We start from the raw sequence: 25,587 nt of genomic DNA, 5'->3' as shown, positions 1-25,587 counted from the left end.
AACGAAGATGACCCCTCTATATTTACCGAACTTGAGATGGAACTTTCATCCTGGTCTCGAACACTTATATTTTGTGGAGATTTTAATATCTCCCTACCAAGAATGGATCTAGCACATAACCAAGCTCGAAATAAATATGTTGGCCGTAAGCCGAAAGTCTATAGGGCTGTTTCCCAACTTAAGGAAAGTTTAGGCTTGGCTAACATATGGGATTTGAAGCAGTCACAAGAACCAGGGTACACGTACTTTTTGTATCCTCACAACAAGTACGTCCGTATTGACTACATCTGGATGTCTAGTAATTGGGCTAGTCGGGCAAGAATTTTTAAATTACCAAAGATTATAGTGGATCACAATCCCTTAGTACTCTCTGTTAGTATAGATAATATGGCTAGACCTCGCTCAAGTTGGACCTTCGACAGAAAATTGCTTGTCAATAGGGAATATATTGAGTATATCAAGGCATGGGCGCAAAGATTTCTGGATTGCAATCGTTATAGTTCATCTAGAAATACGATGTGGGACTGCTTTAAGGTGTCAATACGGGGCGAGACACTTAGTTATGTAGCTAGGCAGAGGAAAGAGAGTGTTAGGTTAAACGAACTACAGCTTCAAGAGCTAGCTAGAATAGAAGAGAAGCATACTGCCATAATTGTTCAGGGCGAAGAGGGGGGCTCAACCTTGAGAGAAATGGCGATTCTAAAAGCAGAGATAAATAATAAGCTTACTCAAAGGGCAGCTGAGACCTATCAATCCCATCGTAATAAGATTTACAAAACAGGAGAGAGGGTTGGGAAGCAGCTTGCTCTCAGCACTCGTCAAAAGCAGTCTCTCAACTCAATTACGTGTATAGAGTCAGAAGGTCAAGAATGCACAACACCTGAGACTATTTTAGAAGTCTTTAAAAAGTTCTATGAGATACTGTATCAAAATGAGGACTCCTCTAACTTTGCCGCAATTAAAGAACTGTTGGTTAGATGGGCAGCCGAGTCTGAAAGCACCCTAGGAGTAGATATGGCTACTAGGCAAGATTTAGAAAGGGATATAACCTTGAGTGAAGTACAAATTGCTCTAGCAGAACTAGCCCCGGGCAAGGCTGCAGGCCCAGATAAAATCCCACTCGAGCTTTATAAGATTTTGGGTAATATTATAACCCCTCTACTCCTCGACTTATTTATTGGAATCCAAGTTAGCGGCACTCCTCCTAGGTCATGGATGGAAACGAATATTTTGGTCTTCCCAAAAAAAGATAAACCTCCTAAATTGCCATCATCCTATCGCCCTATTGCTCTTATAAATTCAGACTCGAAGGTGTATTCGAAGATCTTGGCTAATCGGCTCAGGGGGACTATCGAGCGTCTGGTCTCTCCGTGGCAGCATGGCTTCATCCCGGGCAAGGGTACTACGGATCATACTAGGCGTGTCATTGCCCTGTTTGAGGCCATGGCTGTCGCGGGGGGCCGGATGTCGATGGTGCTCCTGGACGCCGAGAAGGCCTTTGACCGGGTCTCATGGGCATTTTTGTGGGCAGTATTAGAGCAAAATATTATGGGACCCTGTTTTATGAAGTCTGTAAAAGCAATGTATTTCTCACCGAAGACCAGAGTTTTAGCAATGGGTCAGGAATCGTTGCTTTTTGATATATCTCATGGGACAAGGCAGGGATGCCCATGTTCTCCGATCCTCTTTACCCTCTATATTAATCCCCTTATTTTAAAACTGCTAAATGCTGAGGCAATTAGACCAATTACTTTGGGCCCCTTTGACACTAAAATATTAGCCTACACCGATGATGTGGCGGTAGTAACATCACACCCCACGGAGGCAATAATTGAAATTGAACAGATCACTCAAACATTTGGCCAAGTCTCTGGTTATTCCTTAAATAGGGATAAAACAATGGTTATCTACACCCAAAATACTCAATGTATAGACTCCAGGAGAGTAGAAAGTGCTGTTTATCTGGGAGTCCGTATATCCCCCAAAATTGACGAGATCGTCAAAATAAATTTTGACCCTCTTTTTTACAAAAAATTAAAACAGATCTTAAACGGATAGATGGCATACATCTCTCGATTATTGGAAGAGGCAGCTTTCTTAAGATGAATATTCTACCCCGGGTCCTGTATTTCTTCCGGCCGATCCCGTTATTGGTGGATGATAAAACCATCAAGGCCCTCGAATCCCAGATGAGTAAGTTCAGATGGGGATATGGGAAGATAAAGAGATCTATCCGCTTTCTATCTCTCCCAGTTATAAGAGGGGGGCTCGCAATTCCTAATTTGGGATTCTATATGTTGGCAGCTCTGCTCCAGCAGATGTTGTCATTATTCCGTGCAAAATCTTTGGAAAGTGAAGCAGGGGAGAATTATATACCATCAATATTCGAACTGGTTATCGGGGATAAGGCTACTGGCCTCCTAGTAAAACAACTTGAACCTTCATATTTCAAGAAAGTGAAATTTAAGATTATATTGAGTGCCTGGGGTATTTGGAAGAAAACTCAAAGGCATTTTAGTATTCCTAAGTATAATAAGTACACCTCGCTATGGCACTCTACCTTACTACCACCACTAATATATGATGTGATTGCTAGGAAATGGGAAACTCCTTGGGGCATATTATCAAGGGGGTTTATCTCCGCTTTTTTGGCTTTAAAAGCCAAGAAAGCGGAGATAAAATGATATCCCTATTACCTAGCTGTCGCTAACACCAGTTAGCGACAGCTAGTAGAAGATAGCGACCGTCTTGGGCCCCACTTTGCATGTCAGTGATATTTATCACTAATGACATGCAAAGTGGGCGTGCCAAGATGTTAGCGACTGAAAACAGTCACTAACATCGCTATCTCCTATTACCAACTTTTGGAGATATTCGCGCTAAGCGCAAATATCTCCAAAAGCTAACACCTGCCCTGAGCAGTTCTTAGCCATGTTATCCAATGGGAGGTAGATAACATGGCTAAGAGCATTAGCTCGGTAATGCATGAATATCGCTAACCTTTCAGCGATATTCATGCATTGCGGCGATTTTTATTGCATTTGCGATAAACCTTGGTAATACCAAGGTTTATTTGCGGTAAAAATCGCCGCAGCTCAGCAGTAAATTTTTGTCTCTAACCGCTTGGTAATATGCCCCTAGGAGTTTAACCCTTGGTGATTTCTTATTGCTTCCTGTCGGTCAAAGATTTCAACAGCTGCAACTTAAATTCTCTATTCCCAGCAATAGTGTATGCAAATGTATTCAGATTAGTATGATTCTAGACCTAAAAAGTGCTGATATCATATTAGAGAATATCCCTATATTTGATTGTTTATTTAGACCTCCAACTTGGATTGGCACGATCTATGATATCTTAATTGACACTCAGCGGGATGATGTTGCTTCTATCGAGCAGGGCTGGTCAAGGAAATTAAATAACCCTAATGTCGACAATGATATGTCACTAACATTGTTAACAAAATTGCTTGTGTCTTCCAATTTGAAAGCACCGTTGTACGAGACTCTTTATGATTTATATTTTACCCCCGCTAAACTCTTCTCTTGGGGGAAAAGAACTACCTCAGAATGCCCTAGGTGTGGAAAAACTGTGGCGCACCTGCTTCATATGCTATATGAATGTGAAAAATTAGTAGTTTTGAAAAATATGATAACAGGATTTTGGCAGGAAGTGTTTGGACATCCATTGGCCGAATCACCTACCCTTTACATCTTGGGTTATGATAATACACTGTCACATACCATCGAGGAAGAAACATCTCTCTTTTTGGGGACAGCTGTGTATCGTATAATATTAACAGCACGTTGGAAAGATACAGATCCCCCTAATTTCCAGATTTGGTTATCCCGACTCTTAGGTATGTTTAATCAAGAGAAGGCGATTTTTGCCTGTAAAGGTGTAAGGGCAAAAGCCCGGGGCATTAAGATTTGGAAACCAATCGAGAACTGGAATAATAATATCAGAGTGGTTATCTAGACTTTTCCCACTAATGTAAACAATGTCGTGGCCTTTTTCTTTTTATTCCTGATATCTGCTTTATACTCTAATTGTTGTTTTATTTTTGTGTTTGCTAAATATGATTGAAGATTAAAATGTTGTTTTTTATGTCTGTATCCGCAATTATGAGATGCCAAATAAATAAATTTAAAAAAAAGGAAATTGTCAAAGCACTTACATTAAGTAGACAGCAATGGCAACCCAGTTGACTGCACTCAGTGCCTTGAGCTATTGCTGGAGCAGAGTTTTGTTTAACACCGTTTGCCGACTGGGCAAGCTTAGCTACCTGCACAGACCGACTCATAATTGTAAATAGTAGTAGCACAGATTGATGGTGGAGGCAGGATAAGAATGTAGAAAGTAGTCCAGAATAAAAGAAGATCAAAGACTATTTTGTAAAAAATAGAATTAGGAAACAGTTTGTAATGAATAAGAGCTGTAAAAGTTAGGGAAGTATAAGTATTAATATAACAATAGAACAACTTACTGGGGCCAGCAGAAGAACCTGCAAGAGGCCGATCCTGTGACTGTCCACCTTCTTCCACTGGAGTCTCAATGGTGCTAGTCGCCTTGCCCCTGGGAGGTGCTGATGATCATGAAATAAAGAAACACAACATGGATGATTGTTTTATTGAAATATTTGATTTCTTTGAACACAATCTAAAGTTATCTCGGGGAAACAAATTAACAACAATTGCACTACATGTATTGACCTATCTGATCTGGTCAACTTGGAGGATTGTACAGTATTGCAGGATTTGCAGACCGTCTAATAGGAAAGTTATGTAATTCACTAACTACACCACCAACAAAAAGGTTCTACTACGACTGCCATCACTCAGCAGCACGAGACGTCACGTGACAGACACAGTCCGTAATCATGATTGCAGACCACTAACAAATAAATAATATACTCAACGTATCAATCCACCACTATCTCTTCTTAGTGGCAGCAGGAGTACAAAGAAGGACTAGATTTGAGTCTCTACTGTCTGTCGCATTACGCAGTTATGCTCTCAAATGAGCAAAAAGTTACAAACAAGTAAGCATAGTAGCAACGCAAATTACCAGGCGAGCAACTGCAATGACAGAAGCTATTTAAACATTAATTTACCTGCAATGTAATCGAATCAGCAGCATTCGTACTCTTCCGGAAAAGATAGATTAGCAATATAACACAGAGCAGAAGAAAACAAAGCAGTTATTAAATAGCTACTCACCAAGGCCAGGGATCTCGACACCTAGCAGGTGGAGCAGGTCTTGCTCCCGGTTGAGGACGTCGGCCCACCGGTGTGTCACTTGGTCGTAGGTGCGCCGGACCCCCGACTCCCTCCGCATGGCCCGGCACACCTTATCCCACCTCTGGCGACGTTCCTGGAGGCCATACCCTTGACCGGGCCTGCCCCCTGCTGCCACGGTCTTAGGGAGGTGGCGCAGACCCAAAAATATAAGGGTGGCCACCTCCACCGCGTTGAAAATCTCCCTAGCCACCACTTGCACCCCCCTCAAACGCCCGCATGGGAGCCGGGTGCGGGGTGCGGGACCCTTCCCCTTACTCTTCCCGGCTCCCTTTGCCATGGTCCTGGGCGAAAGAAGAAAAGAATAGGGGGAGAAAAATAAAAGAGAGAGCTAAACAAAAAAAGTAATTATTAAAGTAACAAAAAGTTGTAAAAAACACAAAATATAGATCTAGACAAATAGAGAGATAGATAATGAGCAAAAAAGAGCAAAAAAAGTTCAAAGAAACAAAGGATTGCAAATATTAAAAGAGGATAGAAAAGCCAGTCCCAGAACCATAGCAATGAATGAAAATCAAGATGGCCGCGCCCCTGGAGGGCCGCGTAGGTAAGTTGGTGCAATATTTCCCCCGCGAGCACGCAAAAACACACGCAAATTCGTAATAGCGCGCCGCACACAACGCAAGCTTGCCAATAGCGCCCGGAAATGGAAATACGCAATGCGCACAAGATGGCCGCGCCCATGTACAACCGCATGGGAAACTTCACGGTCGGTGCGCTGCTAGCGGCCAGCGAATACGCAAAAAACCCAACGAATACGCAAAAAAAATAATCCACAAATTCACGACATTTGCGGATCGCGACTTCGCAAATTTCGCCCATACTTACTTGATATTGTCCTCCAACTAGCCAATCTTTGTAACATCTCAGCACAACCAGTTCAATATCTGTATGCTTTATCTTGTGGGATTAAGACATGAAAACCAGAAGCTGATTCCCTACATCACCTGGAGTCCTGCAATCACCGGAGACATGGATTGGGCTCCAGGAGATAACAACATCTAGGGGAAAAGGGGAGCGAAGAAAACACAAAAGATGGTGTTTCATGGTCCCTTCAAGGTAACAACATCAATTCACGACACTAGAGGTTCCCTCGCATTCTATGATTGTCATGCATTTATGATCAAAATATAATGACCTTAAGGAACCTTCACCTCTAAAGTCTGAACACCTAGTATATAGCTTAGGAACTAGTAAGTGTGCATGCTTACCCAAAACCTCCCACTTTCCCACTTATATCTAGTGGCAGGAACCCAATAAATTCAGTCTAATCCTGAGGAAAAATAGTACAGGATGCTGAAATAATACAAAAAACAAATGTTCTTATCCCTAGGACACCCTGCATTGCACAGTAGTACCTAAGCATTTCAACTGGTAGGGTAGTGCGGAAGAAGCAGCAGCCAGGGTGTCTGACTCCGGACTACGGGGTTCACGGTTTGAACCCCGGTGCCGGCGGCAGGTTAGCACAGCACCATGATGTGACTCTGGGCAATAGCTCACTTAATCTTCCCGAGGGCCCCCAGTGCGGCGACACCACTTCAGACGTAGCTGTATGCTTTACAAATACTGGTATTTCATTTAAAGAGAGCAACATAAGTCCGGAATGACAGAATTCCTTCAAAGTCTCTCCAACAAAATTTACAGAAAATCAGTGCTTGAGTATGTCCCAGGAGCACCTTAAAAAAGATTTTGCAAAGAAAAAAATATCTTTCACTTTTAATCACGATGTTCAGCAGAATATGTGCATTTTCCAGCATGCGCATAGCAATATCTATTACATATTTACAATCCAAATTCAGGACAGTGAGTAAATATCCAGAATTACTTGCATGCACCTGCCTTACCAAATTTGATCAGTCAACTGTTGGTAAATTCTTTTTGTGCCATTTTGTCTCCCCACATGAATGGAAGGTGGAAAACTTACCAAACTGCAAGCACACTAAGTAAATCACAACAGAGCAGGAGCAGCCATGATGAATTGAGGGAAGCCCTCTAGATGTGACAGGAAAGGCAGTAGTGTAACCAAATCCAGGAGAAATTGGCAGTAGCGAGGACAGTGAGAAAACATGGTACTTGTGCATCAGGGTAAGATCTACAGGCTCAAACAGGTTCCTGAGTGCAGATTTGATGCTGCCACACTTGAGGAATCCAACTGTGACTAGCACAGCTTCTGGGATGAGGACCTATGCAGGGGGACGCTTAAAGACTAGACCGCAGCCCTGCCTCTGCCTCTCTCTTCACGTCAGGGTTGTCTGCTGCACCGCATGTCCTGAACAATGACACAAGGCTGCAGCTATTTCTCCAATTAAGAATGAGAAATAAAGTTTGAGGGTCGTCATTAAAATTCATTTTCAATGTGCTGTAATCATTCCACTTTTAGGTTCAAAATTCCGCTCCAATGATTGCAAGGGAACTACATTTACTTTTATAAACATTAGTCATCTCATTCATGGTTTCTTGCCCAAATTACAGAAAAACCTGATGACCAATTCAATTTCCTGTTCAAATTGGGGAACTCTTGTTTTGCAGGGGTGATTTTATTTCCATATCAAGCCTGAATAAAATTAGACCCCTAAATACTGAAAGTTTAAACCTGCTTTATGAGGGTACCATGCACATGTTGGGTCCTGGTTTTCATGGGCCACACATCATTATAAAAGATTTGGCAAGATTTATCTGTGGTCTAAATCTTCCATAAAATGGGCAAAAGAATCAGATAATAATTGAAGCTTCTTTGCAATGTGGGCCAAAAGCCCAGTATTGTCTGCATAGAGTTGTACAGAAAATAGGTCTGGCTGTTCTGGGGCATGTCCTAGCCCCTATACCTTAGGTAAACTTCAGGCTCATTACTCTACAAAGTAAAGAGAGAACAGGGCAAGAAACAACCCTGTCAGAATGCCATGCTGATCATTCAGGGGCCTGTGCATTCACCCATGGCACCATGACATGTGGAGACTGTAGTGTCTATATGTAACTGTATCATGAAATAACAATGGCACAATCAGCACCCAGCATCACCATTTTACTTCAGCGTTTCATTCAAATAGCATGATCAAATATACTGAAGGAATCTTTAGAAGCCAAATTCAAAGCACCAGACCAAGGAAATCAAGTATTGTAAAATCAACGTGTACAGATTAAGGCAGTATACAATGGTTTCTAAGTCCTGGAGGAACCCATAATGGACATCTGACAGTATGCTAATTTCATGGACCCATCATTCCAGTTCCTCAAGGAGAACCCTTACTTCCACTTGTTCTAAAGAATCCAATAGCGAAATCTATCTGTAGAATAAAGGTTCAGTCTTTTTTCCCTTCTGGGTACGTGTAATATAAATTAATCAGCAGAATCGCCCTCGCTTCACTGGGGTCCTCGAACCAGAACTGGTTGACTCCGGACACCATACGGATGTTATTCTGTTGACTCCTTGCTATCATACTTAAGGTTACTTTTGGCTTTCTGAAGGTCCACATTATCTGGCGTTATAGACCTAATATTGGTTGAATTTGTGACCGTTCGCTACATTCTTTTATCTTCTTTGGAATTAAACTGGGTTACCCTTCCGGGTTGGAATTATTACCGGAATTGCGCCTTTCCGACTGTGGATTCAGCCATTGAGCCCTCAAGAGTTGTAGAAATTGTTTTGACTACAACGAAACACATGTCGGCTGGCTGTGTAATTTATTTCCAAATTGATGACCTATTAAAGGGAGAACTCCAAGTATCGACGTGGAACGTATTTCTTTGCCTTTTCGCTAACCTTACACATTGTTGTTTATATTTGTGTTGAGTGTGCAGTACTTTGTGTTGTAAGGTCAAAAGAACTGTTGAAAGGGGGAAACATCAGTTACATCACGGTGTTTACACCGCAATACCTTTACAATACGGGTATTACAATGCAAGTCATTACAATGACTTGCACTGGATGGCGCTCTAACATAAGGAAAAGTATGGTTCACTATTCCAACACCTTCCCTACTGTACGTAGACTGGAGTTGGAATAGTAAATCATACTATTCCTAAGTCAAGCGCCGTCCAGCGCAAGACGTTGTAACAACTTACGTTGTAATGCCTGCATTGTAAAGGTATTGCGGTGTAAACAACGCGATATAACATTGTATATTCGCTGTAAGGTGGTTTATTAGTAGGTGCAGGTAAGTACCCACAACTAGTAATAACACCACAATCACAAATAAGATCCCATCAAGTTCTAAATAAATGAATCCTTGCTCAACCCTTGGTAGCTTGGCTGCAAGCAGACGGGCTTAATTTAGGAGATGTGTTTAGAGCATTTAAAAACACCAATATTTAAATATGTATGAGACAACACACAATAAAAATCCAACATCATTTTCTATAAATAGGAAATAATTATATTTAATACCGCTAAAATGGAAAAAAAATCCAATATTGGAAACCAGGGATATGAATAAAAAAAAAAAAAAATACTTTCTAGTGCCTAAAAGCCAAACGTACCAACTTGGGACATCTGGTCGTGTTTCACTAGGACAAATTTAAAGTTTCAGGCCAGCCATGATGGAGTGTGGGTGGATACAGTGAGAAGCACGGCCCAGTCAAGTTTTTCCCTTCTAACTTTTGGAGCTTTTTCTCTCGGCGTCAAATAAGGATCCTCCTCAGGCTGGCTTGTGAGTCAATGAAGGCGCCATACCTCCGCGAGGCCTTGGTAAAATCCTGGAGTTCTTGGAACTCCAGAGCTTTCAGCGGGACGGGCCTGGATTTCAGGCAAGGTTGTGGTTTGAAGACTCCAGCTTGACTCTTGACGATGGTTCAGTCTACTTATAGAGCTTTATCACATACATTCTCAAAATAATTCAAAACTTCAGGCTCTATATCCAGAAGGCCCTTTTGGGCTCTTGAAGGGTCCACAACACCAATCCAAGGTTCCAGAATCTATGATAGTCTATAGGTTTGAAAGGACTATCCACTAAAATGTTTAGTGTACAAGAGAGAATGTTGGGTGTACGTCCCTCATTATCAACTTTTTCATAGCGCCTTAAGACAGGCAAACATCAGAATGGCTTAAAAAATCTAGTAACAATTAGATTGCTTCCAAACTGGAATCTGTTCTATTTTTCCCCATGCCTCTGCAGCCAAAAAAAACAATGAAAGTTTGGACCTTATTGTATAATTTCAGTTCCAAAAAAACTGGCTTTTCAGGACATCTGACAAGAGTTGAGCGTTCAGTAATGGAAGACAATAAATAATGTCACTTTCAACTTGGCTTTTATTAATCATGAACGCACCTATTCAAATTAAATTGGAAGTTATGTGGAACTACGCAGAAGTATTATTCAATATATCAATAATTTCATCTGGAATTAAACTGCAGCATCCTCTTAAAACAATATAATGCATCTTATTTCCAAGTTTCCTGATTTAGCAGCAAAGGTTCCCCACTTCCAGTTAATTAATCCATACTAGAAACTCACAGGATTACAAACATCTCAGTGAAGCTGAATGTGAAAAAAACAAAGGATTTAAAATTAAATCCACAGGAGGTACATTTACAAAGGATGGTCTTCACTGGCCATCTTGTAGGAGTATGCGTGTAACCAGACATGCTGGTGCACTAAATGGAAATTTCAATTTTGTAATTTGGACTTTCCTTCAAAGATTTACCAAAAAAACATGATAAACAAGTGCTAAGGACTCAGGCCCATTCACATTCAAATTACAAATATAGACAAGTAGTTTCACATCCACATGTGGCGGTAAATTTTCAAATGTTTGGAATTCTCAAATAATCCCAAGCATCACACAACAATAATTACATATGCACAATTGTACATAGTGTACAAATATGCATGTACAATTGCTTAACAAGAGTGAATTTGCCAACTTTGATTTCCTTCACAGGGAAAACAGTTTCACCCTTACTCCAGCCAATTTGTTATGTGTAGCCTGAAGATTCCCTCCCTGAAATATGAATTTGTCCAGTCCTAACCAGGGGTAAATATCTGCCCAGTATCCTGAGTGAAATTGCAATAAGGAACATTCTATTGAATTCCCAGAAATCCACAAACGATTGTGTGTTGATAAACTTTCCAGGGGTTCAATTCCCTGCTCATAGAAACTGATTTATTCCCAGGAAATATTACACTGTACTTTTGTAACGTTCTAGATAAGTAACATAATTATTTTGTGAATAAAAGACGAGAATTTTCACTCAAACCCAATGTGTGAATTGTACCAGCACCTGCTGATGTCGTCATGAATTGTGCGATACAAAAGGGGATGATGGACGGAGCGTTTGAGCAAATCAAACACTCACCCCCAGTCAATTGATCTGGGTTTAATCCATCACTATTCTTTAGGTGTAGTTCTTCCTCTGTCTTCCACAGGTCTGGTAGTGACCAGGAAAAGGCAGCCCCTGGTGACACTTTTATGCCTAGTGCCAACCTATGGGTAGAGGGCAATTCTTTGTTCATTCCCTAAACCACTTTTGGAATGCTCTCACCCTCCCACTAGATTTGGAGCCAGCCTAACTAGAATAACAAAAGGGAGGCAGGCCCAGATGGTGCTTACACCAGGTAGGAAATTTGAAGAAAACACTGAGGTGTAACTATTGGGGTTAGAATACCAGAAAGAAAATATCATGATACAAAAATATCATGATGCAAAAATATTGTTGTCAAGAATATTGTTTTTTAAGTAAGCAATATCATTGTTAAGCATATCTTTGTTGCTGAATCGTTTTCAATATTATAGTTGTGAAAAATTGTTTTAAAAAAATGGTAATGTCTTCTAGCTGATATATTAATTGTATGTGTTATTATTGTTTATATAATTGGTAATAATAGTTGCAAATATAGTTTGTATTTTAAGTGATTCGTACTTTTTAATGTAATTGCTAATACTAATTTATAGTGTCCTAGCTGTTTGCTAGGTTTGTAGGCATGTAGGATGGGAAGCTAATTAAATAATAATTAATTGGCAATTCATTGTTAATTTAATACTAATTTGCTTGGTTATTAATTATATAAAATTGTGAGGTAATTATATTTTTAAGATGTAGTTTAGGTGCGGGCTTCTAGGTTTGTAAGGTTATATGGTGGGACGGTGACTTAATTAGCAACTAATTATTGATTGATGTTTAATGATTTAATTGCTTATTAATTATGTAAACTGTGTAATAACTTTATGTTTGTTATATTTTTTGTGTGGGATCTTGGATTTGTAGGGAATTAGGGTGGGGGATTAAGTAATAGTTATTAGTTAATTAATTAATTATATACTATTTAATTGATAATTAATTAAGTACATTATGAAATACTGATTTATTTTTAGTTGCAAGGTTTGGAACGGTATTGGTTGAGACGTTAATTAAATCATAAATTATCTACAAATAATTATTTATTCATTTGTTGAGTGATTATCAATTATGTATATTGTGATATAATTTTTGTTGTATTACTATTTTTCTCAAGTGGCAGACAGAGAACATAAACACAAAATACATACAGCAAAAATGTGAAATATGATTCAATTGAATCAGCCAATAGCTTATATTACATAATAGGCAGTCTAATAAACCAATTTAAAAACATTACGTGTAATCCCCCTCCTTCCAATATTGCCATATTTTTCTGAATTATTTTATGGCTCTGACCCTTTTTGCATATGATATGATATAATATAAAGGGTTTTGTAACGCGCTCTATTACTAAAATAGTATCCTGGCGTGGAAGGAAAGGCAGATTCAGAGGGCAAGAAGAAAATAGCATAATTAGAGAGTGATACTAAACAGATGAGTTTTCAGCCCCTTCTTAAAGGCAGTAATGGTCGGAGCAACTCTGAGATGGAAAGGGAGAGCATTCCAAGCCCTAGAGGTCCTGACCGAGATGGACTGGCCACCTAATCTGGAGTGCTTAAATCTAGGCACTGTCATTTGACACTGATTGGCCGAACGGAGGCAACGATTAGGGATGTACAGGGCAAACCTTTTTCTCAGATAGACAGGACCGGTCAGATGGACCGCGCGGAAGGCAAGAACAAGAGTTTTAAACATAATCCGGTGAGCAACCGGGAGCCAGTGGAGGCTACGGAGACAAGAACGAACACTAGATCTCTTGGGGAGTTTAAATAGAAGCCTTGCGGCCGCATTTTGGATGACCTGGAGACGTGGAATCAGGTAAGCTGGTAGACCACAAAACAGACCGTTCGCGTAGTGGAGCCTAGAAAGTATTAGGGCTCGCGAAACCGTCTCTTTAGCCTCTCTCGGAAGGAGGGGAAAAAACCTGCGTAGGGCTATGATGGGGGCAAAACAAACCCCCGTAAGTTTTTTAATATGGTTTTCAAACTTAAGGTCATTCCCAAACCAAACTCCAAGGTTTTTTGCTGGGCCACCGATGGATTTTGGACAGGGCAGGTCACGAGGCCATAAAAGATCACTGAATTTATCAGGAAAGGAGCCATAAAAAAGAACCTCAGACTTGTCTTCATTACACTCGAGCTGGGCAAGTGCTAGCCAGCGGAAGACGGATGAAAGGCAGAGTTGGACGGCCGGCGAATCCAAATTGTCGTTTGGCCAGGTGAACAGAAGTTGGGTATCGTCGGCATAAGCCATCATTTTGGTCCCCAGCTGTTCCGCCAGATAGATCAAAGGGGTTAAATAAACATTAAAAAGCAGGGGGCTCAGAGTAGACCCCTGAGGGACTCCTGTAGTGAGCTTCTTAGAAGGGAGGCATAAGGAGGCATCCAGACATGTTGCGTCCTATTGTCCAGAAAGGACGTCAGCCAGTCCAGTGCAGGGCCAGTGATACCGACGGCCGCTAGTCTAGTGAGGAGTAAAGTATTGGGCACCGTGTCGAAGGCGGCAGAGAGGTCCAATAAAATCAGAGCTGCTCTGCCACCTCCATCAAGGCATTCCCAGATAGCCTCCGACACTTCGACTAGCGCTGTTTCGGTGCTGTAGGCAGCCCGAAACCCAGACTGAGCTTGATGCAGTGCCTGAGAAGATTCAATAAAATTGTCCAGCTGTTTAAAATCGATCTTCTCACAGACCTTTGCTAAGGCAGGCAGTATTGAGATGGGTCGATAATTAGAAGGCACAGCCGGATCTAGTCCAGTCTTTTTTAGAAGCGGCAACAATTTGGCTTGCTTCCAACAGAGTGGGACAGTTGCAGAGGAGAAAGAAAGATTAACAATCTGGGTGACCTCCTTGCCTACTGTTTCAGCTACCTCCCCGAGGACCCTGGCAGGGCAGGGGTCGGAGGGAGACCCTGACTTCAAGGCTCCAAGGACTGTAGTAATGTCGGACTCAGTCGCTGGAGAAAAAATAGCAAACTGCTCAGCTGGCTTCGGCATAGTGGAGGGAGGGTGCAGGGGGAGACAGAAAGCCGTCACAAACGGCGCGCAGGTCTTCTTGGATTTTAGCAATTTTGTCTATAAAGAAAGAGGAGAGCTCTTTGCACCACTGCTCGGATAGGGGCAGCAAAGGTTGCGCTGCACATGGTGATAAGAAGCTTTTTACAATAGAAAAAATGTCCTTGCTATTGTTATTAGCTTTTTCAATTCGCCCTGCATAATAGCTGCTCTTGGCAGTTCTGATGGCAGTATAGTAATTTTTTTGTGCCGCACACAGGTCACTCTTAGCCTCGGGTTGGTAGGTTTGTCTCCACACCCGTTCGAGTTTCTTGCATCCCAGTTTCAATTCCAGTAGGTTGTGGGTAAACCATGGTTTGGAGGGGGTAGACCGCAACCTACGGATACAGCCTTTATTGACGGATGTAGAAGACTCATGTTCCACCCAGGCGTTAAAGGTACTAACCGCCACATCAATCTCCGAGGGCAGTTTTAGACGGGTTTGAGACAGAGATTCAACCAGAGTGACTAAATTGATCCTCTGTGAATGGGCAAGTGAGGGGCCTCTCTCCTTTGCAGCATCCAAAGACCAGGAGAACATGATCAGCTTATGATCAGACCATGTCACACTCTCAGGGCAGGCCATGTCAATATCGAAATTGGAGCAGACTAGGTCTGGGAAAGATATGGCTGTTGTAGTTCAGACTGGACTGTTCCCATGGGGCACAGGGTCAGAGCTGATTTGCATAAAGCCATTATCTGACCCAGGGTGGTGTGGAGTGCAAAAAACGATGGATTTAGGCCCAGATCCTTGTACTGGGGTGAATGTAAGACATTGATCTACATTCTGTCCATCAAATTGTTTTTTGTAATTTTCTCCCTGAGTGTACTGGGGTAGCTCAGACGTGGGTCCCAGAGCCTCCACACCACTGGAGTCAAGCTAGCTGGGCTGATGAGAGGTGTTACCTCGAAACCGGTCCGGTCCTCGGATGCTTGATTCCGGTCTGGGAAAGATATGGCTGTTGTAGTTCGGACTGGACTGTTCCCATGGGGCACAGGGTCAGAGCTGATTTGCATAAAGCCATTATCTGACCCGGGGTGGTGTGGAGTGCAAAAAACGATGGATTTAGGCCCAGATCCTTGTACTGGGGTGAATGTAAGACATTGATCTACATTCTGTCCATCAAATTGTTTTTTGTAATTTTAGGTCTAAAAGGTGGCCTCCATCATGGGTTGAAGAAACAACCCATTGTTTGAGGTGGGCCATAGAGAGGGCTTCACCTAGGCGGATGGCCTCAGTGGAGTCTGAGACATCAACATGTATGTTAAAATCCCCGAGGAGGAGATACCTTGAATATCTCAGAGCACGCGGAGTTATGACCTCCTCTAGAGCCCCCACAAAGTTCCAAACAAATCCCGGAGGTCGGTAAACCAGTGTACCTCCTACGGTGAAGTGTGAGTTAAGCACAAGTGAGAAATGTAGCACTTCCGCATCCCCCAGCTCCTCCTGGGGCTTGCAAGAGAAGACCCACTGATCCCTATAAGTCGCGGCAACACCGCCCCCTCTACCGAGCGGGCGATCTGCCTTCGTGATTTTAAAGCCTTGGGGAATGGCTAACTCCACCACCGGGGCACAGGAGGCATTTAACCAGGTTTCGGTGATAAATAAGAGATCGAACTGCTTCTCCGCCAAAAGCTCAAAGATATCGGCCGCATGCTTGACCATAGACCTGGCGTTGATTAATCCAGCTCTGATCAGCAAGGGGTCGATGTTTGGTCGAACCTGGCAGCTTAATGTGGGAAGGAAACGGAAGTTTAAAACAGTGCACTCCCGGGATGAACTGTCAGCCACCTCCCATGGATTATCTCTCCCACAGGTCATCACATTCAAAGCAGTGAGGTCATCACGTGAATACCTTAAACTGGTGGGCTGTAGTGTCCTATGGGAACAGGCAGGGGGTCTGGCACTGAGCACGTCCGGAGCACGGACGGGCACAGACGGGCCCTCCTTTGGCACTCCTTCAGCGCACAAACGGCGCGCCTGTTGCGCATGGCCGCTGCACGTCCTGAAGGACATCACTATTTAAGCCCCAAGCCCCTCCCTTGGCTGGACTGCTAACTCGGGTCCCGCAGGGGACCGGGCCTCACACAAGATGGCGCCCGACCTAGCCCTCCACAACAATCGGCACAAAGAAGCTGCGGTGGAACGGGGCACAGGGAGACCGGGTGCAGTACTCAGGGGAATTTTAAAAAGGTACAGTTATTAAAATATGCACACAACACAATTCTTAAATCAATTGGTTTTTTTAAAAAAGATAGTAGCGCAATACCACAGGGTACAAGTTATAGTAGAGGAGAGTCCCTCGCAATCTGCTCGCCTTTAAAATGATGTAGCAAGGTGCTGCCACCACCTTGAGCAATCGCATATAAACTTTCACTTACTTTAACCCTATGCATTTTTGTGCTCCATTGATCTAATGTTTGAATTATGTCCAACTTCCAATTTGCTAACAATAATGCCTTGCGATAAGAGTGAAAATAAAAAGAGTTAGTGTTGTTCCTTTGATACACTGATGCCCTGAGACATAATACTATATAGAGTCCTGAGGAAGTCAGGCAATACTTTATATTTCAGTTTAGTGCTAATTTCTGAAAAAATCTGGGGCCAGAATTGATTCATTTTAGTATACGTGAAATGTATGTGCAACCAATCTGCGTTTCCCTGTGAGCAGTTAAAACATGTTGATGATGCCATGGGATGCAATTTATGAACTGCAGCTGGTGTATAGTAAAGAAGCCATGTTCTAAAAAAAACGCCATCCTCCTATATTTGAACACAAAAAGGAGGACCTGACTCCGTTTGGCCTTATGCTCTTAATATTTTTGAGCAACAAACAGAACACTATCTTTTCTGTTTGAATGGAATTTTTATTAAACCATTCCTTTCTTTGCAATTGTTTATATTTTCCAAAAAGATTTTAGTTGCTTGCTAAGTGAAGAGACACACATTTTTCAAAATAACATACTTAAAACGATTCACAATAGACAGTGCATGAAATTTTATGTACAAACACATTTATATACAACAACATTGGACTTTTGCATCATAACATCAGAAACTAGAATACTCTTATCGCTATCTTGTTTTTGGGAGCCAAACATGTGCTAAGCACGGAAAGTGTTTAGAGTGTGTACGTGGGGCACACCAGTCAATACAAATCCCTCACTTCACACCAAGTTTATGCAAATTCCTCTGTGTGGAAAAAAAGTGCCTGAGGTATGAATTGTGATTTAGAATCTCCCTGGATGTGAAATAATCTTGAAAGTAGGATCCCGTCTGGTCTACCTCACTTCTGGTTTTCTCAGAGGAGGTAAAAAAAGAATGCCCTAGAAGCCTGATCTGAGGCGGCCAGCAGCTGAGTGCATTTCATTTTTTCCAACAGTTTTTGTTTATCTTGAGAAGCGATGACCTATCCCCTGAAAAAGACTTTTAATGCTTACAAAACCACAAAATTGGGAACCAAATCAATATTGTGTTCTAATAATTCATCAAGAGTGTGAAGAATCTGTTCCACCTAGCTCTCCAAGGTTAGTAATGTTCTGACAAAGATCCATCTGAATCCCGGCGACTCTGGTACTGGTAAACAAATATCTGAAGAAATTACAGAATGACCTGAGAATGCATTGATAATTATTTCTGTTTGATCTCTCGAAAATGCATGAGATATTATAAAGAAGTCTATACATGAAGATGGATTGAAATGGCAAGTGTATTGTCTTGCTTTCGGATGATCAATACGCCAGGGATCTACCAATACTATCAATCAAAATTTAGTGTATTAGTTAAGAAAAAACATAAACGTACACAAATTCTGCAACATAATCACCAATACAAAACATAAAGTAAAACAAAAAAAGAAATTAGTGGATCTTTGCTTCAGGCTGTCTAAGCACCAATGTGTCCATCAGAGGCGCATTGAACTGTATCGAAGGGCACTCCATACATAAGCAAATAAAGTAGCAATTCAATACATCTCACTGCTCAATCAACAGAATAAATGTGGGAGTGCTGTCTAATTAAAAATCATTACCCTTTCTGCATCATATAAGCAGGTACAGAGGAATCACAAAGGATATATTATGAAACACAACAATAGACACACATGCAAACATCCATGATTTACTGTACAAGGAAGGATAGACTGTATAAACATTTAAAGCAATTTGTCTTCTCATTGTTCAATCAAAAAAATAATGTTGGAGTGCTGTCTAAAAAAAATCATTAGACTTTCTGCGTAATATTAGCAGGTACAGATGAATCACAAAGGATACATTATGAAACACAATGATAGATATACGAGCTAAGTCATGCAAACATCCATGATTTACTATACAAGGTCGCATAGACAGTATAAAAATTTGCAGCAAGTCATATCGTGTCAACCAGCCTAGATTAGTGAACAGAAACATTTATCAGAATGCTTATGTCAAACTTTGACATAACTGCAATAATAATTCCTTATAAAAGCATACATTAACACAACTGTGCAAAGAAGTATAAGCAGTTTGGACTCATTAAAGTGATTCTACCATCTGATCAAAATTAATGTGTGTGGTGCTTTATCAAAGTGCTTAGTGCAATAAATAGCATTTACTGTGCAGTCAAAACATCTAAGGGTGAACCAGAATGTGGACGTGTTTCTCATGGTCATCACCTGTCTTGCCTTTAACTGAGCCTTCATAGCGGCTCTGGGACAGTGAGCAATGATTCTCTTATTCTGTCCCTAGCAACTCACCATAAATTAGAGGTATTGTATAATCTCTTTCTAACCAATGAACAGCTTTCAAGGTAAAACTGTAATTTGGGTAATAAAAATTGTTAAGAATTGTTCCAGTCAAATGTTCCAGTGCTTTATCAAAGTGCCTAGTATAATGTGCCTAGACGACTATACTGTATGATTGTACAAAAAGCATTATCAAAGTGCTTGGGGGAAACATTGACAGGACTGTGCAAAGAGGCTAGAACGTTTTGAGCGTTTTAAAATACTATTGCTAGCCTGAAAAGTGCACAGTGGAAGCATTGACAAGGCTGTGCAGAAAATAGCATTTACTGTGCAGTCAGAGGGGCATATTCTCAAGGACTTTTTGCAGAGTTATCGGCACTTTCGCGCAGCAAAAGTGGTGAAAGAATAATTGCCCCATTCTCAAGCTGGTGCAAATTGCTGATGTCGCCAGTTTTCCAGCGATAGCTTCCGCAAAAAACATTGCCACAGATGAGAGTGACAACCAACGCTAATGATATGCAGAGTAGGCATTCCCGTGCAAAAACACGAAAACACGATGCGATCCAAAAACAGGCGATAAGGCACACTAGCAGCAGGGATTTAACACCTGGCTTTTACTGGTGTTAAACAGGAAGTCAACCTGCAGTATGAAAGGGAGCCCAGCCAGAGACTCAACTGAAGACCAACAGATGCAATGGAGCCAATGATCATGCAGCTTTAGGACCCAAGAGGGCCACAACACCCACTGCCACCAACCCCAGGAATACCCCTGGACTACCACCAAGACAGTGCCGAACAAGACAGCGGACCTTCATAAAAAAGCACCAGCCTCCGAGACTCAATGCCAGAGGATGTCATTGCCCACTACAGGCTCAACCATCCTCTGCATCCTCACCCACAATTCCCACATCCCTCTGCAGACAAAGCTGCTGGCTGTGCTCCTCCTGTTGGCCTCTGGTACCTTCCAACCAACAACTTCCAGAGTCGAGGAGTCTCACAGCAAGCCCTATCAAACTTTCTCACACATGTCTTGGATGTATTTCCACAAAAGCAATGGCAGGCCCCTGTAGCAGCACAACACGCTAGTCCCAATTTGTAGTGTTGCTGCGCAATCAACCCCAACCGCAGCCATTCCCTGGCACGTCTGTTCTCCAGATCAAAGATTGTGGTTTCTGAAATGGGTGTGCGCCAGGTCATGAAGTCCAGTAGTCAACAGTAGTGGAAAAACAGTTCTTTATTACGAAAACATAAATTAACAACACGAAAACTTCAATCAACGCATTCCATTCTCAAAGGGGAATATCATCAGGGCAACTTGTGTATCCAATTAACTTTAAATCATCCGGGAAATCCCCAATACAATTCCATACTCCGAATGTCCGTATTCAGAAACCTCTTGGATAAATGGTGACAATGGTCAAGTGTCCATATGGTCACAAACATAATCTGGTACAGTGCATTGCACTTGGACAAACCGAAATGCTTACAGATATGATCAATCCTGCACAAAAAGACCGTAACAGAAGTTTGTGTGGTCGTAACCTTCGTAGGAAAGAAAAGAAAGGTTACGACCACACAAACTTCTTTTATGGTCGCATTAGGCAGGATTTAACATACCTGTAAGCATCACAGTATGTATCAACTTAATACCCCTGCACCTTCACTTCCCCCACACTGCACAGGAACAGCTGGAGACCAAGCAAGGGAACTACGCCATAGCAAGCTTCCCGCACGTGTTGGGGCAATTGACTGCACACATGTACTACTTGTGCCCCCTGCCGACACTGCACACAATCCCTGCAACAGAAACCACACGTATTCCATCAATGTGCAAGCAAAACTGGACCACAGGGGCCTGTTCACCAATGTTGTTGCAAACTTCCCAGGCAGTGTGTATGATTCCTACATTTTCAGCAAGCACCCTAGCCCTGGTCTTCAGGCTGGACCGCGATTTATTTATTTATTTATTTTATTTTAGCTGTTTTATAGCGCGCTCAGTTACTACCAGAGTGTCCTGGCGCGTGAAGAGAAAAACAAGCAGGTGACCAAAAGAAAGAAGGTTGAAGTTCATGTTTCTTTATTTATTTCCAGTGTTTTATATAAGCTGATAAGCAGTTCTGAAAAGATATGTTTTAAGTGCCTTCTTAAATGATACAAAATTTTCAATTAATCTCAGGGAGTGGGGGAGAGTGTTCCAAGTCCTAGCCGCGGTGACAGCAAGCGACTGGCCTCCCAAACGTACTCGCTGAAATCGGGGCACTCTTAAAAAGTTGCAGTCAGCTGAGCGTAATGCCCGAGTAGGGACATAACGGTTAAATCTTTTCCTCAGATAGGAAGGGCCAAGATCATGAACTGCTTTAAAAGCTATGGTAAGAATTTTAAAAGTTATCCTCTGTGCTACTGGCAGCCAGTGTAGTTCCTTCATGTGAATCCGAACACTTTCTCTACACGGCATATTGCACAGCAAGCGAGCAGTCGCATTCTGGATAATCTGAAGCCTTGCAATTAAAAAAGCCGGAGCTCCACACAGCAGAGAGTTGGCATAATCGAGCCGAGATAGAATAAGGGCCCTCGCAACTGACTCTCTTGCTGAAGATGGTAAATAAGGAAAGATCTTTCTCATGGCTTTTAAGGATCCGAAGCACACCCCAGCAAGTCTCTTTACGTGTGCTTCAAATCGCAGATCTTCTCCAAACCAGACTCCCAAGTTCTTAGCAGGAATATTAACGGAGTTTGGCTGGGGAAAATCAGAAGGCCACAGAAATTAGATGGAAACTGACCATACAGCAAGATTTCAGTTTTATCTTCGTTGCACTTCAGCTGTGCTGCTGCCAACCAGTTAAACACAGCAGAAAGACACGAACGCACGACCTCAGTATTAGTATTCGCATCCGGCCACGTAAACAAAAGTTGCGTGTCATCCGCATACGCTATTATTTTTGCTCCCATTTGTTCAGCTAACACAATAAGAGGGGTGAGATATACATTAAAAAGGAGGGGGCTCAACATAGAGCCCTGGGGTACTCCTGTAGTGAGGGGTTTGGTCGAGGATGAATAGGGTGGGATCCAGACCTGCTGAGACCTGTCTGATAAGAAAGATTTCACCCAATCCAATGCTGAACCCAATATGCCGATATTCGCCAGGCGCGTCAGGAGTAATGAGTGCGGAACAGTGTCGAACGCGGCAGAGAGGTCTAATAAAATCAGAACCGCTCTGCCGCCACTGTCTAAGCACTCCCTGATCGCCTCTGTAACCTCTACAAGCGCTGTCTCCGTGCTGTAGGCTGCACGGAAGCCAGATTGGGCTGGATGTAACGCCCCTGAGGATTCCACAAAGGCATTGAGCAGGGAAAATGCAAGTTTCTCATCAATTTTTGCCATAGCTGGCAGAAGAGAAATAGGTCTGTAATTACTCGGCACCGCTGGGTCCGCTCCTGTTTTCTTTAGCAGTGGCAAAAGCTTAGCCTGTTTCCATTCTTTGGGGACTATTGCAGTAATAAATGAAAGTCCTATTATTTGAGAGACCTCAGATACCACTATTTCAGCTGCTTCGGCCAATACCCGGGCCGGGCAGATATCCCCAGGAGCACCAGATTTTTGTGATTTAATTGCTACCAGGGTATCTGCAACCGAAGGGGGGATAAATCTCTCCATGGTGACGATGGGTGGAATCTTAATTTCATCGTTATCTATCATCTCATTTCCTCCTCCAGTTATTCTCAAACTATGTTGGATATTAGCAATTTTTGTTAGGAAGAAGGAGGAGAGATTTTCACACCATTCACACGGCGATGACTGCCCGACCCTGCGTAACCAGGCCTCAATACTCATCTGCCGCCACCGCAGTGTCTACAAGAGGGCTCACCATGTGCCAGTGCAACCTCCTCAGCCGTCGCTCGATTTTAAGCCACAGGCCCCCAGCGCACCCTTCTGCACAGCACCGTGAAGTTATGTCAGTGCAGCCTGCTGCCTTCAGTGCACACTGCGGTCCAGCTGGGCTCACAATTCAAATCGAACCTTGATAGGTAGGACAGTGTATTGAGGCCTATCCATCATCACAGGCTGCACACCCGCTCTGCTCTGGAGCCACTAACTCAGTGCACCGCAAGTCACAGACTCGTGGAGGTAGGCCCGTGCTGGCCAAAGTCCCTCGGCTGCCACCAACTCTGTGCACCGCAAGTCATGGGCCCTTTATGATTGAGCTTCATGGTATGGACGCCATCATGTCACCTCCAGCAGTGGGGAATGTGATGTGGTAGGGCCCTAGGCCCTCATGCATTAATAATGACCACACGGACACACTCAGATAGATAGTGGAAATGGCCATAGCACATGCACCCCGCCCATTTTATTGACAGGGTCACATGTACTGTGATGCCTGTGCTGGATGGGTGTGGTGTAAGTGTAAACCAGCCCTCAAGGAGTGGCTGTGGCATGCTAACAACTAGACCTGTGATCAGCAAATCACTACAGGGAAGACCTTGGATATGTAGCGTTGTCGTTCCTCCCCTGTAAGTGTAAGCAGAGTGGGCTGGCCTGGCGTATGCCAGTCCAGCATAGGGCTTGGTTCTGTTCTGGGCTGGTCAAGGAGGTAGCTAATGCATGTGTCTCTGTTGTAGTGTTGGTGCCACCCGGACCGCAATCAGTAATGTTGCACCCTGTGACTCAAATCCCAAAACATAAGCAAAATGGACTTGAGGGGGAATCACTGACCCTACATTAATCCACACTTCCACACTGAATGATCATAGACATGGACCATTTTTGTGAATTTGAATGTTTAATGCACATTCAGTGGAGTGTTGTAGATGGAGCAGTACATGGCCATGCAAACCCCACTTTACATTGTTTCCCCGTGGAGTGCCAGCCTGCGTCCTTTAGGGACTGACAAGTTCATCGGAAGAGGAAGACTTCAGTCCGCAGTCTGATTGCTGTGTCATTGGTAACCAAACAGAATATGGCAGTCCATATCGAGGTCCAAGGTGAGTGTTGCAGAGTGTATCAGGGGACAGTGGAAGGTAATGATGCAGCGGGCAGAACCAAGCAGAAATAGGCCATATGGCAGAGATGATAGCTACTTCTTCCTTCTTACCACTGTGGCAGAATCTTCTGCAGCTTCATCCTCAGATGTATCATGTGCCTCACATGCGGGTGGTGTCGTTTTATCTGCATCACTGTGTGGCAGTGACACATCAGGGGCCGAAGGTGGAATGTCTGCCACACTGTGTGGCACTGACACTTCTGGGACAGAGATGTGGATGGAGTGGTAGCAGCAGCATTCATCTGTGCCAGGCCTTGTGACAGCAATGCCATGATGAGGATCTGCAGGGCATGGAAGAACCCAGCTACCTCTCGCTGGTGTGCAGCCGTTCTTTTCACCCGCATCCGCTCCATGTTCTCCATGATCCTACGCATGTGTCCCAATTCCCTGTTAACATCGCTGGAGCCACTCTTACTAGATAGTTGTTCTTGTCTCAGAGTCAGGACTCCAGTGATGTCAGCCATGGATCATTGGAGAGCATAGAACGGACTGTGGGTGTCCGTTAGGGACTTTGAGTGGTCCCTGATGGGACTTAGACACCCACGTATGGCATCTAGTTTGGATGCCATGAGGTCGAACCCCACCTGCACCTATTCAGCCATCTTCTCTTGGCACCCCAACACACGGCGTTGGAAGGCCATGTGCTGTACGTGGGGGTCTTGGGAGGCAGCTGTGTTGGTGCGTGCTTCCTACTGTGTGGTCTGTGCAGGGGGTGAGGTCTCCTCGATGCAGCTGGGCTGCCCTGCTCCTGGAGGTAGGGTGCCGAGTCTGTCCTTGAGCTGTTGGAGGGCGTCGGTGTCGAAGGTGGGGAGGTCCTTTTCCTCATCAGTGAAGAGGTGTTGGGTCTGCTCTGCAGGACGTGCTGATTCTTTCTCTGCAATATGAAGGGGAGATGGAGCTTAACATTGTGTTCACATGTATGTTGACGCATTGTACATGTTTACATACAGACTGCATGTGTACATTGTGACTGGGAGGAGCTGCCTATTTGATGCAGGACAGTGGACATTTTGACAACATCATGGATGTGTGTTTGTACCTGTACATTATCAACTCACATTTCCCTGCTATGCCAAATGTGATTGGTCAGTTTCTACACACAAGCAGCACCATTTGTGTCTTCTGTTCTGTTGTGAACGTGTT

This window comes from Lissotriton vulgaris, chromosome 4_1 (genome assembly GCF_964263255.1).
Source record: "Lissotriton vulgaris chromosome 4_1, aLisVul1.2, whole genome shotgun sequence".
NCBI lineage: Eukaryota > Metazoa > Chordata > Amphibia > Caudata > Salamandridae > Lissotriton > Lissotriton vulgaris.
This window is presented reverse-complemented; position numbering follows the sequence as displayed.